Here is a 12,075-nt window from a genome sequence, read left to right as displayed (position 1 = left end):
AATTTTCAAATGTGTTCCCTAAAGACCTTCCCAGAGTTTCTACCGAAAGAGAAATTGACTTTGAAATAGATCTCTTTCCAGATACCCAACCTATATCTATTCCACCATACATAATGGCTCCATCTAAGCTTAAGGAGTTGAAAGAGCAGTTGAATGATCTCTTAGATACGGGATTCATCAGGCCCAGTATTTCCCTATGAGGCACTCCAGTCCTATTTGTGCATAAGAAAGACGGTTCTCTCAGAATGTGCATCAATTACCATCTGTTGAACAAATTAATAATCAAGAATAAGTATCCACTCCTAAGAATTGGTAACTTGTTCGACCAACTTCAGGGTGCCAGTTATAGCTCTTAGATAGACCATAGATCTGGCTATCATCAGCTTAGAGTAAGAGAATGTGAAATTTTGAAGAAAGCCTTTAGAATTCGGTATGGTCACTTTGAATTCTTAGTTATGTCCTTTGGACTAACGAATTCCCCTACTGCCTTAACGAACTTGATGAACAGGGTGTTCAAGCAGTACTTGGACATATTTATTATAGTCCTTATTGATGATATTCTTATCTATTCCTATAGTGAGAATGATCATGCAGACCATCATAGAATTATATTATAGGCCCTTAGAGCTTATTAGTTGTTCGCCAAATTTAGTAAGTGTGAATTTTAGCTAAGATTAGTAGCTTTCCTTGGCCATATTATTTTTGGTGATGGCATTAGAGTCTATTCTCAAAAGACCAAAGCAGTGAGAAACTAGCCCAGACCTGTCTCTCCATTAGATATCAGTTGTTTCTTAAGTTTGGATGGCTATTATAAATGGTTTGTTGAAGGGTTTTTATCTATTGCATCCCCCATGTCTCGATTGACTCAGAATCAAGTTAAGTTTCAGTGATCAGATTCTTGTGAGAAGAGTTTTTAGGAGTTGAATACTCAACTCACTTCTGCTCCAGTATTGACATTGTCAGATGGTTCAGTGGGATTTATGATTTACTGTGATGCTTCCAGAGTTGAACTTGGTTATGTGCTGATGCAGAGAGGTAAGGTCATAGCCTATGCCTCTAGATAGCTTAAGCCCCATAAAAAGAATTATCCTACCCATGGTCTTGAGTTGGCAGTTGTTGTGTTTGATTTAAAGATATGGAGACATTACCTTTATGGGGTTTATGTAGATATGTTCACCGATCATAAAAGATTGTAGTATGTGTTCTTGCATAAAGATTTGAATCTTTATCAACGAAGATAACTTGAGTTGTTAAAAGATTATGATATGAGTGTTTGTATCATCTGGGGAAGGATAATATAGTGGCAGATAACCTTAGTAGGTTGTTTATGTGTAGTGTTTCTCATGTTGAGGAAGATAAGAAGAAGGTAGTGTATGGGTTCAAATGGTTTGGATTCATCCTTGATTGCCAAAGCAAAATAAAAGCAAGACGGAGATCCTAGATTGGTTAAGTTGAATAAGGCGATTAGAGACCTAAAGGTGGAGGTTTTCTTGCAAGGGGGAGAAGGTGTACTTTGTTTTCAGGGTAGATTATGTGTTCTGTGTATTGATCACCTGAGATAGTGAATACTCGTAGAATCACATGGTGAATGATACTCTATCCATCCAGGAGCTACTAAGATATACCATGACTTATGGGAAATCTATTGATGGAGGGGTATAAAGTGGGATATTGCAGAGTTTGTAGCTAAGTATTCTGATTATCTGTAGGTTATGGTTGAACACCAAAGGCGTAGTGGCACATTGCAGGAGTTTAGTATCCCCACTTGGAAATAGGAAGTGGTCAACATGGATTTCATTATAGGGTGTCCTCGCATGCATTGTCAGGATGATTTGATATGGGTCAGTGTAGAAAAAATGACCAAATCAACTCATTACCTGCTAGGTCATACTTCTTACTCAGCTGAGGATTATGCCACGCTCTATCTTAGGGTGTTGGCTAGGTTGCATAGGATTCCGTTCTCTATTATATCAGATAGAGGTACTCAGTTTACCTTTAACTTTTGAAAGGCTTTTCAGAAAGGTCTTGGTACCAAAGTTTATCTCAATAAAAATTTTTATCCATAGAAAAATGGTCAGGTAGAGAGGACCATTCATACCTTAGAGGACATGATATCATGTGTTATTGACTTTATAGGTTGTTCGGATAATCACTTAACTTCGATTGAGTTTGACTATAATATCAGTTATCACTTTAGTATTCAGATGGCTCCGTTTGAGGCTCTTTATGGAAGGACATGTAGATCTCTTATGGTTGGTTTGAGGCAGGTTAAGCACGTTAATAGGGACAAAAATAGTGTTTGATGCAATGGATAAAGTTTAGTTGATTTTGGGAGAGCCTGAAGTCAACCCAAAACCGTTCAAAATCTTATGCAGATGTGATGAGAATAGATCTTGAGTTTGAGGTTGGTGATTTGGTTTATCTAAAAATATAGCCCATGAAGGGAGTGAATAGATTTGGCCAGAAGGGAAAGCTTTGTCCCATTTCTGTTGGCCCATAGAAGATCTTGAGTCATTTTGGGAAGGTAGCTTATGAGCTAGAGTTGCCTACAAATTTAGTGTCAGTGCATCCAGTGTTCTATGTTTCCCTGTTAAAGTAGTGTATTGGTGATTTGCCTGTTATTGGACCATTAGAAACCATGGATGTTTAGGATAACCTTTATTACAAAGAAATCACAGTTGAAATCCTTGATCATCAAATTCGTAGACTAAGGAATAAAGATGTTCCCTTGGTCCAGGTTCTTTGGCGAAACCAGTCCGTTGAGGGAGCCACTTGTGAAGCAGAATCAGATATATGAATCAAGTACCCTCATCTTTTCTCCATGAAATCAGATTCAGTTTAAGGTAATGATTTTCCTCAAATAAACTCTTTTCCATTCTCAATTTCATCTATGTAATCCATCTCATGCCTTGCATACATTCAGTTTAGTTCATGTATCATGTTTTAGACTCAGTTATGCAATCATGTTTTTAGTCATACATGTTTAGTTTATGATCTTAGTTTCCCTACTTTCTCAGCTAACCAGCCTTATTCAAGAACAAATGTTCCCAAAGGGGAGATATTGTAATAACCCGTAAGATCCTAGCTCAATTCATCTTATGATTGCATGTTAAAAGAGTCCAAGACTTAGAAAATTCACTAAGTGTTGGTACTTAGTCATTTCCAAGGCCCCTAAACTTCAATGATTTTTATTTTTGACCTTTCCGACCTCAGAATGTTGATTTTAAAGTTTATTCATGATCGGGGTTGTTCAAGGTATGTCTCGGGTGAGTTTCAGAATTTTCAGACGATCATAGGGGCATGTTTGGAGATGGAAAGTGAGGGCACCAGGATAGGCTCATGGGGTGAGGCTTAGCCTACTTAACTGGATCCCGCGATGCGGGGTTTATCCTGCCGCTCTGGAGCTGTGACACAGGTCTTTGTCCGCCGCTTTAGAGCCCGCGGTATGCAACTCATCCATAACATGAAATTTAGGTCCTAATGAGCATTATTTGCCCCTTTATTCATAAATTATCTCAAGAAAACCATCTTCCACCTCAAGAACAAAACCTAACCTATTCTCAAGGAATCAAGGAATTCAAGCTTCAAACCTTAAGAAATTCCCAAGAATCTTTATGAAATCATCTAGTGGGGTATATGTGATGTTCATTCATGAGTTCCTTTCACTCATGGAGTCCAAGAATCCCTTTTTGATTTTAAATTATGAGTTTTTCATGTTTAAATTGAAATATATTCATGAATCTCTTATTAATTCAATTACAAGTTATGTTTATAAGTGTTTTTTCAAGTGGGATGAGCAATTGTATGTTTTAAATGTTCTAATCTTCACATTAAATCCCTAAGTTATGATTTTAGTCTTGTAATCATGTTATTCTCACATGCTTTACCTATTCCCATGCTTAAGTTCATGACAGTCATGTGTTTGATGAAATGCCAAAGTGTTGGATTTTGAATAATGATCCCCTACTATGGTTTTAAAGCTTTTATATGGAATTATTGTTGATTCCATTCAGTTCTGGTGGGTTATGAACACCCAATACCTATGTTATTTACATGAATTCAACTTTTCAAGTACTCAAACAGTCAATCCATGGCTCTTATCAGTATACTTAAATGTTTATAATCATGATGAGTACTATCAGTTATGTAATAATGTTCAGTCTAGTTTAGTCTATTACAGTATTAGTATTAGTTCAGTTGGGAGTAGAATTTAGCACCGAGCAAACTCAGGGATGAGGGATCACCTTACAGTAGAGGGCATAACCCTTAGTAGCACCCCCAAGTTCTAGAACTACATATCCAACATAGGTTAGAGATGTCTACCTGCCAATTGAGGGTTGAAAAAGTGCTTACCAGCTAGTTGAGGGTGACATATATCTCATTAGAGCACCTGCCAGTTGAGGGTAACTCATTAGTCCTTCAGGACACTAGTTTAGTGGATTCACATAGCCAGTGTTAGTACCCATGGCATGGTACTGACACCCTTCTAACTGGGGTTACAGGTTGGCCCCGAATTAGCTCATATTGGGGAATGTTGGTTAAATGATACCTCCTACAGTATCAGTTTAGTATTCATTGTAGTTTCAGTTCATGTTTGCCTTACCAAAGCATACAGATTCTCAGTTATTCAGTTATCAAATTTCAGTCTCTCAGTTTATAGATTATTTTAGATATATGTTTATGCTTGGTCTTGCATTCTCAGATGTTACAGTTTTCATGCATTCATATTCAGTAATCTTATGCTATTCAATTAGTCCTTATTTCATGTGCACAGTACCCTATGTATATCATCCTAGTACCATCTCATATACTAGTACATTCAAAGTACTGACCACATACTCTTATTTATGCTATGATGTCTCATATCATAGGTTTGAATGCACTATTTCCCAATCGCAGTTAGATAGCTCAGCATAATCTAGCAGCCGCAGTGGTGAGTCCTCATCCATTGAGGACATATTATGTTTATTTAGTTATTTCAGTAGTTTAATTTATTTAGTCAGTCAGAGTTAGTTAGGGGTTTGTCCCATCAACTCCTCATCAGTTTACAGGCTTTTAGATGTTCAGATAGTCAGTTAGACAGTCAGTCAGTTACTTTTAGCTTTTATTAGATGTTTCATATTTATGATTGATTTGGTATTTTAGTATTCAGATTTATATTTCCTTCTCAATTTATCTTCTGCACAGGTGTTGTGTTCATAATTATTCAATGCTCACAACAAGTACTATCCCTTGGGTTAGCTTGTGGTCACTTGTGACCATAAGCACCGTTGTCGTAACTAGGGTCTAGCCTCGGCTTGTGATACAAACGTGGGACCGATATGTGGTTTTTGAGGTAATTTTTAGACCTGAAGCACAATGTTGCAACATGGGTATCATTATTCTCATATGGATGATTAGAAAATGTTTTTGATATCTTGGCATAATGAGGAGGCTTTACGGAAGGGAAAAGTGGTGGTTTAGAGACTCATTGAGCTTTCTTCAGCGTCGAGAAAGGTTAGGTTTATACCTTGTTAGATTGAGCTAATTCATAGTACTCTTATGATATTGTGTTAGTTTTGGGATGAGTTTTAGGTATTGGATTTAGGAAATGCAAGACTTGGGTTAGTTGGACCTTTTAGGCTACTTGAACCCGTAGAGTTGAAATACTTAGCTTGTTTCCTTGAACATTAGTGAATTAGACTCATGTCTTATGTTTTGGATGTGAATGCTCTGAATTACTCTAGTTAGATGGGAGTAATCTTGTCACTCACGCTAGGGTAAGATTGGCCTTAATAAAGGTTGCCTTAGTTTTCATTAGACATAGTTAAAGTGCTTGAGAAAAATCTCTACCTTAGGACTAATGGTGGCTTGCTATACATTTAGTAGTGGATTTAGATACGTAAGCCTATTTCGGGGTAAAAGTTGACTTAGAATGTACTTTGGGGATCTAGAAGTGGGCTCTTTGACTGTTACGACCCAAAAAAACAAAGTTCATGATGGCACTTGTCGCGACAAAGCTTGACAAGTAAGCCTATCACCCAAACTGATATACAATGGAAAAAAGACAGGAATGACCCCAATGTAAGGTTTTTAGAACGAAGCCGAACCACATAGATAAAATAAAAATAGAAAGAATAAAATCAACACATGCAACCATAATTCCCCAAAATTGGTGTCAACAGTATAAGAACTACTAATACAATCCAGGAGTAAAATACATAAAATAAATAACCACAAAGGAAAATATTTGTCACCGAATACTAATAAAGTCATAACTTATACAAAAAGATAGAGGTGAACTCTTGACGTATGAATGTCCAATTGCTACCTTGAGAAATATGAAGGTGCTCGAAATCAACCAATCCGAGACGCACTCGAGCTAGGACCTACACCCAAAGGGCGCAGTAGGTGTGAGTATGGTTCACCTGTACTCAGTAGGTATCATAGGCCGACCATGCAAAGTAGTAAATACAGTATACAAAATATAGAAATGTCTCACAATGATTGTCTACACCGCATGCACTAACAGTTCTATAATATTCTCCTATAGCATACAACACACCAGATAGGGATATAAAATACATAATATCACATACAAGACAAAAAGGGGCATGTATAATCAAGATCATCAAATATAGTTAATGAAAGATAGAACAATTAGACATTAACAAGTTAACATATACAACAAATAGGTAGATGACAAGTCAATATGGCAATTCAAACACAACATAAACATAATAAAGTAGGTGCAATGTATATAATGATTATGATGATGATGATGCATAGGATTGACACACAATCTTGAGTTTGGAACACAACCACTAGTTCGGCACACAGCCTTAAGTTTGGCACACAGCCTCTAGTTTGGCACACAACCTCAAGATCACTAATATCCACAACTCTTCTCCGGCATGATCCTTCGGAGATGGTCCATAAATCCAATATCCGATACCAATATCCACTATTCCAGTGTTTCCAGTATTTCCAAAGCACACATAACATAAGACACTAATTAAGTACACATACATGACAATAAATATATGTAAAGCAATAAAACAAACAAGTTAAATGATGCGTATGATGACATGAGAATGACAATGTAATGTTCACAACCATTCAAAATGAGTATTTTTCCACAACCGATCCACATGATGCATTTCTACAATAAATTCATATGATGTATTTCCACAACCAACCACAATGTTACAATTCCAAAACCACGTGAGCCAATATCCACTCATTACTTCTATTTCAACCATGAATTTCCACATGTCTCATATACCAACAAATATGAATATATCAATATACATCAATAGTACCATTTTAGTCATTTCAACAACACAATACAGTTATTCACATGTATTGAGGGCTATCTACATCATATAGGACTCCACACAGTCAAACACATTATATTATATCTCAATTTTGACAATTACATCATATATGGGGCCCCACACAGGTACAACATATATGTAGCCATTTTCATGATTAGTTATCACCCTTAATATGTATTTTGTATCATCATTTACTACCCATTCCAGTAGAAAAGAGTTAAGCCATAACCTACCTCAAAAGCCAAAATTGGTTCGCTACACTTTGAACCCACGACCTTACTTTTCACAAACAATACGAAGCTCCACTAAAAACATTAATTATGGATTCTACAAATCAAAACAAAACCAATGACACTCATATTGTCTAGTTTTAGTTCGGGTCAAAACAGACTCCCTGAATGGGTTTCCAAAAAAAGGGCAAAATCAAAACTTTACTTCAAAAACATGCTTTCCATATTTTTAGGAATCTATAGCTGAAAACCCAAGTCAAATGGAGGAAAAAATGAGGTTCAAATTAAAGAAAAACCATTTTTAAGTTTTACCGGATAAAATCTTTGAAATCCTGTTTAAAATCAAGAATCAGAGTTGTTTTGAAGGTTAAATTGATGAAAAATAGTAATTATAAGATATTGGGGTTTAAAATCAAGCCCTAAAATTGTTGGGGTATTGAGAAATAAATCAAAAATTACTAAGAAAAGGGTGAATTCTTACCTTAAATCTGTAATATAGTCTAGAAATGGACACTAATCTAGCTTCCCAAACTCCCACAAGCTCCACTTTTAAGTTCCTACACTATTTTATGGTTTAAATCTCAAGAGTCAAGATGAAAGAATTGACAAAATGGGTAAAAAAGGGGAACAATCTGATATACAGCAGAAAATTTGCTATAATAGCAGTTTTTTAAAGTCTAAAGCGGACTTCGATTGGATGCACGAAATTCGTTCGGAGTTCGATATATGCAAACGAACTATGCAACCATATAAATTTGACATTTCAAATGGCTTGGCGAAGTCGAATTTTTGAAAAGAATAATATTTTTAAAAAGTTGACCCCCCAAACCCAAAATCGCAATTTTCCAAATCGAGGGTCAAAATGAGATTTAAAAGTCGTAAAATCACACTAAATATCTTACCACCCTAAAATCAACATTCAAATCTATTGGCGATATTGGATTTTCCATCCGAGATCGTTTCGACCAAATGTGGATCCCACATCCATATTTCTAATTTTTCAACTTTTCAACCAATAATGAGCTCAGGTGCACCGAGACCCGAACCTAAGGTCTACCTAGTATGAAATTGATATTTTGGATATGCTGGCACAGTCCATTCAACCATCTATTGCATGGATCAAAAGATATCCCCACAAGTCTAAAATAAGGCTCTCGAAGCCATAAAAAACCACAATATCATAAAATGGTACCAAAATGCATCAAAAATCATGCAAATTACTCCAACACCCCAGAAATATCATAATGCAACTATGAGGAGGGGTAAAATAGTCAAATCATACAAAACCACAAATTTGACATACTTCATCAAATTTTTAGGTCGTTACATTAACCACCACTAAAAATCTAGTTCGTCCTCGAACTAAGGCAAAGAAATACCTGAATCAATGAAGAGCTGAGGATAAGAACTACATATATGAGACTCAACCTCCCAAGTAGCCTCATCTACAAGTCGATGTCGCCACTGAACCTTAACCACAGGGATAACTCTAAAGCGCAAACGCCTAACATAATTATCCAAAATAGAAACCGGCTTCTTAACAAAGAACAATCGCTCATCTAACTGAACTGACTCCCACTAAATGACATGAGATTCATCAGGAATATAGTGACAAAGCACAAAAACATGAAAAACTGAATGAACAACTTATAGATCAGGGGGCAAAACCAACTTATAAGCCACATCACCAATAGTTCGATGAATCTCAAATGGACCAATATACTTGGGGCTAAACTTGTCCCTCATCTTAAACCTCATCACACCCTTCATGAGTGAAACTCAAAGGAAAAAAAGATCCCTAACACCAAATATCACAGCACGAAGTCTACGATCAACATAACACTTCTACCTACTTTGGGCTACTCTAAGTCTATACTAAATAATCCAAAAATTTGTCTAAAGACTCACGAAGCAAGTCTGTTCCTTAAGATCTCACCTCTGAAATATCAAACCAACCCACTGGGTAGCGACAACCATACAATGCTTTAAAATGAGCCATATCAATACAAAAATAGTAGCTATTATTATAGCCAAAATTTGCTAAAGCCAAATGCTGCTCCTACTATGGCCACTAAAATCCATCACTTAAGCATGGAGCATATCCTCCAAAACCTGAATAGTCCTCTTTGATGGGCCATCAGTCTAGGGATAAAATGTTGTACTGAGATCCACCCGAGTACCCAACTTATCCTGAAAATTCATTCAAAAGTAAGATGTGAACACAGGACCTCGATATAAAATACTGGACACCGGCACACTATGAAGATGCATAATCTCATGACTATAGATACAGGTTAACCTCTCAGCACTGAATGAGACTTAAACCAGAATAAAATGAGCTGACTTGGTCAATCGATCCATGATGACCCAAACACTATCAGGATCATAAGATGTATGAGGCAAACCAGTCGCAAAATCCATGGTGATCCTTTCTCACTTCAACTCAAGAATGGGTAACCTCTGAAGCAATCCACCAGGTCTCCTATCCTTGGCCTTCATTTGCTGACAAAATATGTAACGAGCTATAAAATCCACTATATCTCACCTCATACCACCCGACCAGTAGTGCTGCCTCAAATCACGATACATTATAGTCATACCTGGATGGATAGAATATCTGGAATAATGGGCCTCTTCTAAGATAAACCTAATCTAATCACCCACTCTTGGCACACAAACTCGACCCCTCATCCTCAAAACTCTATCTAAACCAAGTGAGGATTCCTTAGCCTCCCCACTCAACACCAAATCTTGAATAAACCTTAATCAACAACATAAAATTGAAGAGCTCAAATTTGCTCCACCAAAGAAGATCTATCCTCCACAAATGCGAAAACACACTTAGGTATCAAAATATCAATCTTAACTATTTGGTTAACTAAAGACTTAACCTCTAAGGAAATAGGCCTCTCCTGGATCAAAAGATACCCAAGCTACTGATGCAAGTCTAATTTTCGCTCAAGGCATTCGCAACCACATTAGCCTTGCTCAAATGATAGAGAAAAGTCAAGTCAAGATCCTTAAGTAACTCAAGCCAATGACGCTTCCTCATATTAAGATCTCGTTGGATAAAGAAGTACTGAAGGCTATGATGATCTAAGAAGATCTTACAATGGATCCATACAAGTAGTGCCTCCACAACTTCAAGGAAAATACAACTGCACACAACTCCAAATCATGCGTAAGATAATTCCTCTCATGAGGCTTCAACTGATGAGACACATACGCAATCACCTTAAACTCATGCATCAACACAACACCTAACCCAATACCTGAAGCATCATAAAAGATGATAAAACTCATGCTCTCCATGGACAAAGTCAAGGTAGGAGCTGAAGTCAACAAATTCTTGAGATTTTAAAAGCTTACCTCACAAGCATCGGACCACTAAAAAGAAATCTTCTTCTGGGTCAACTTGTTCAATAGAGCTACAATGGATGAAAAACCCTTAACAAAGCACTGATAATAACCTGCTAAGACAATAAAACTCTAAATCTCGACGGGCGAAGTAGGTCTAGCCCAATCATGAACCACTGCAACCTTGGTTGGATCAACCATAATACCTTCCTTAGTCACCACATGACCCAAGAAAAAATAAAGTCCAACCAAAAATCAAACTTAGAGAACTTAGCATACAACTTTTCATCCCTCAATCTCTGAAGCGCAATTTGTAAATGCTTCTCATGCTCAACCTCACTCTTGGAATAAACCAAGATATCATCTATAAATACAATAATAAAGAAATCAAGATATGGTCAAAACACCCGATTCATCAACTCCATGAATGCGGAAGGGGCATTAGTCAACTTGAAGGACACGACCAAGAACTCATAATGATTATATTGAGTCTGAAAAACTGTCTTTGGAATATTTAAAGCAATAATCCTCAACTGGTAATAACCAAACCTTAAATCAATCTTTAAAAATATTGCAGCACCCTAAGCCGATCAAATAAATCATCAATGCGAGGAAGAGGATACTTATTCTTAACTATCACCTTATTCAACTGTCGATAATCAATACACATCTGCATAGACCAATCTTTTTTCTTCACAAACAAAATAGGTGCACAAGGTAAAACAATAAGTTGGATAAATCCCTTATTCAACAACTCCTACAACTAATCCTTCAGTTCCTTCAACTCTGCTGGAGTCATCCTATAAGGAGGAATATAAATAGGTTTGGTTCCTGACTCAACATCAATAGAAAAATCAATAACTCAATCCAGAGGCATACCAAGAAAGTTCATAGAAAACACATCCATAAACTCACAGACAACACAGACAAAATCTAAGGTAGGAGGTAATACAACACTGGTGTCACGAATATGATTCAAGTAAGATAAACATCCCCTCTCATCCATTTTACGAGCCTGAACAAAAGATATAATCCTCTTAGGACTCAAATGAAGTGCACTCTTTCAAGTTATCCTTGGCACACCCGGCGTAGGTAAAGTCATAGTGTTAGCAAAATAATCTAAGACAGCATGATAAGGATCCAACCAATTCCTGCACAAAATAATATTAAAA

This window comes from Capsicum annuum, chromosome 6 (assembly GCF_002878395.1).
Source record: "Capsicum annuum cultivar UCD-10X-F1 chromosome 6, UCD10Xv1.1, whole genome shotgun sequence".
NCBI lineage: Eukaryota > Viridiplantae > Streptophyta > Magnoliopsida > Solanales > Solanaceae > Capsicum > Capsicum annuum.
This window is presented reverse-complemented; position numbering follows the sequence as displayed.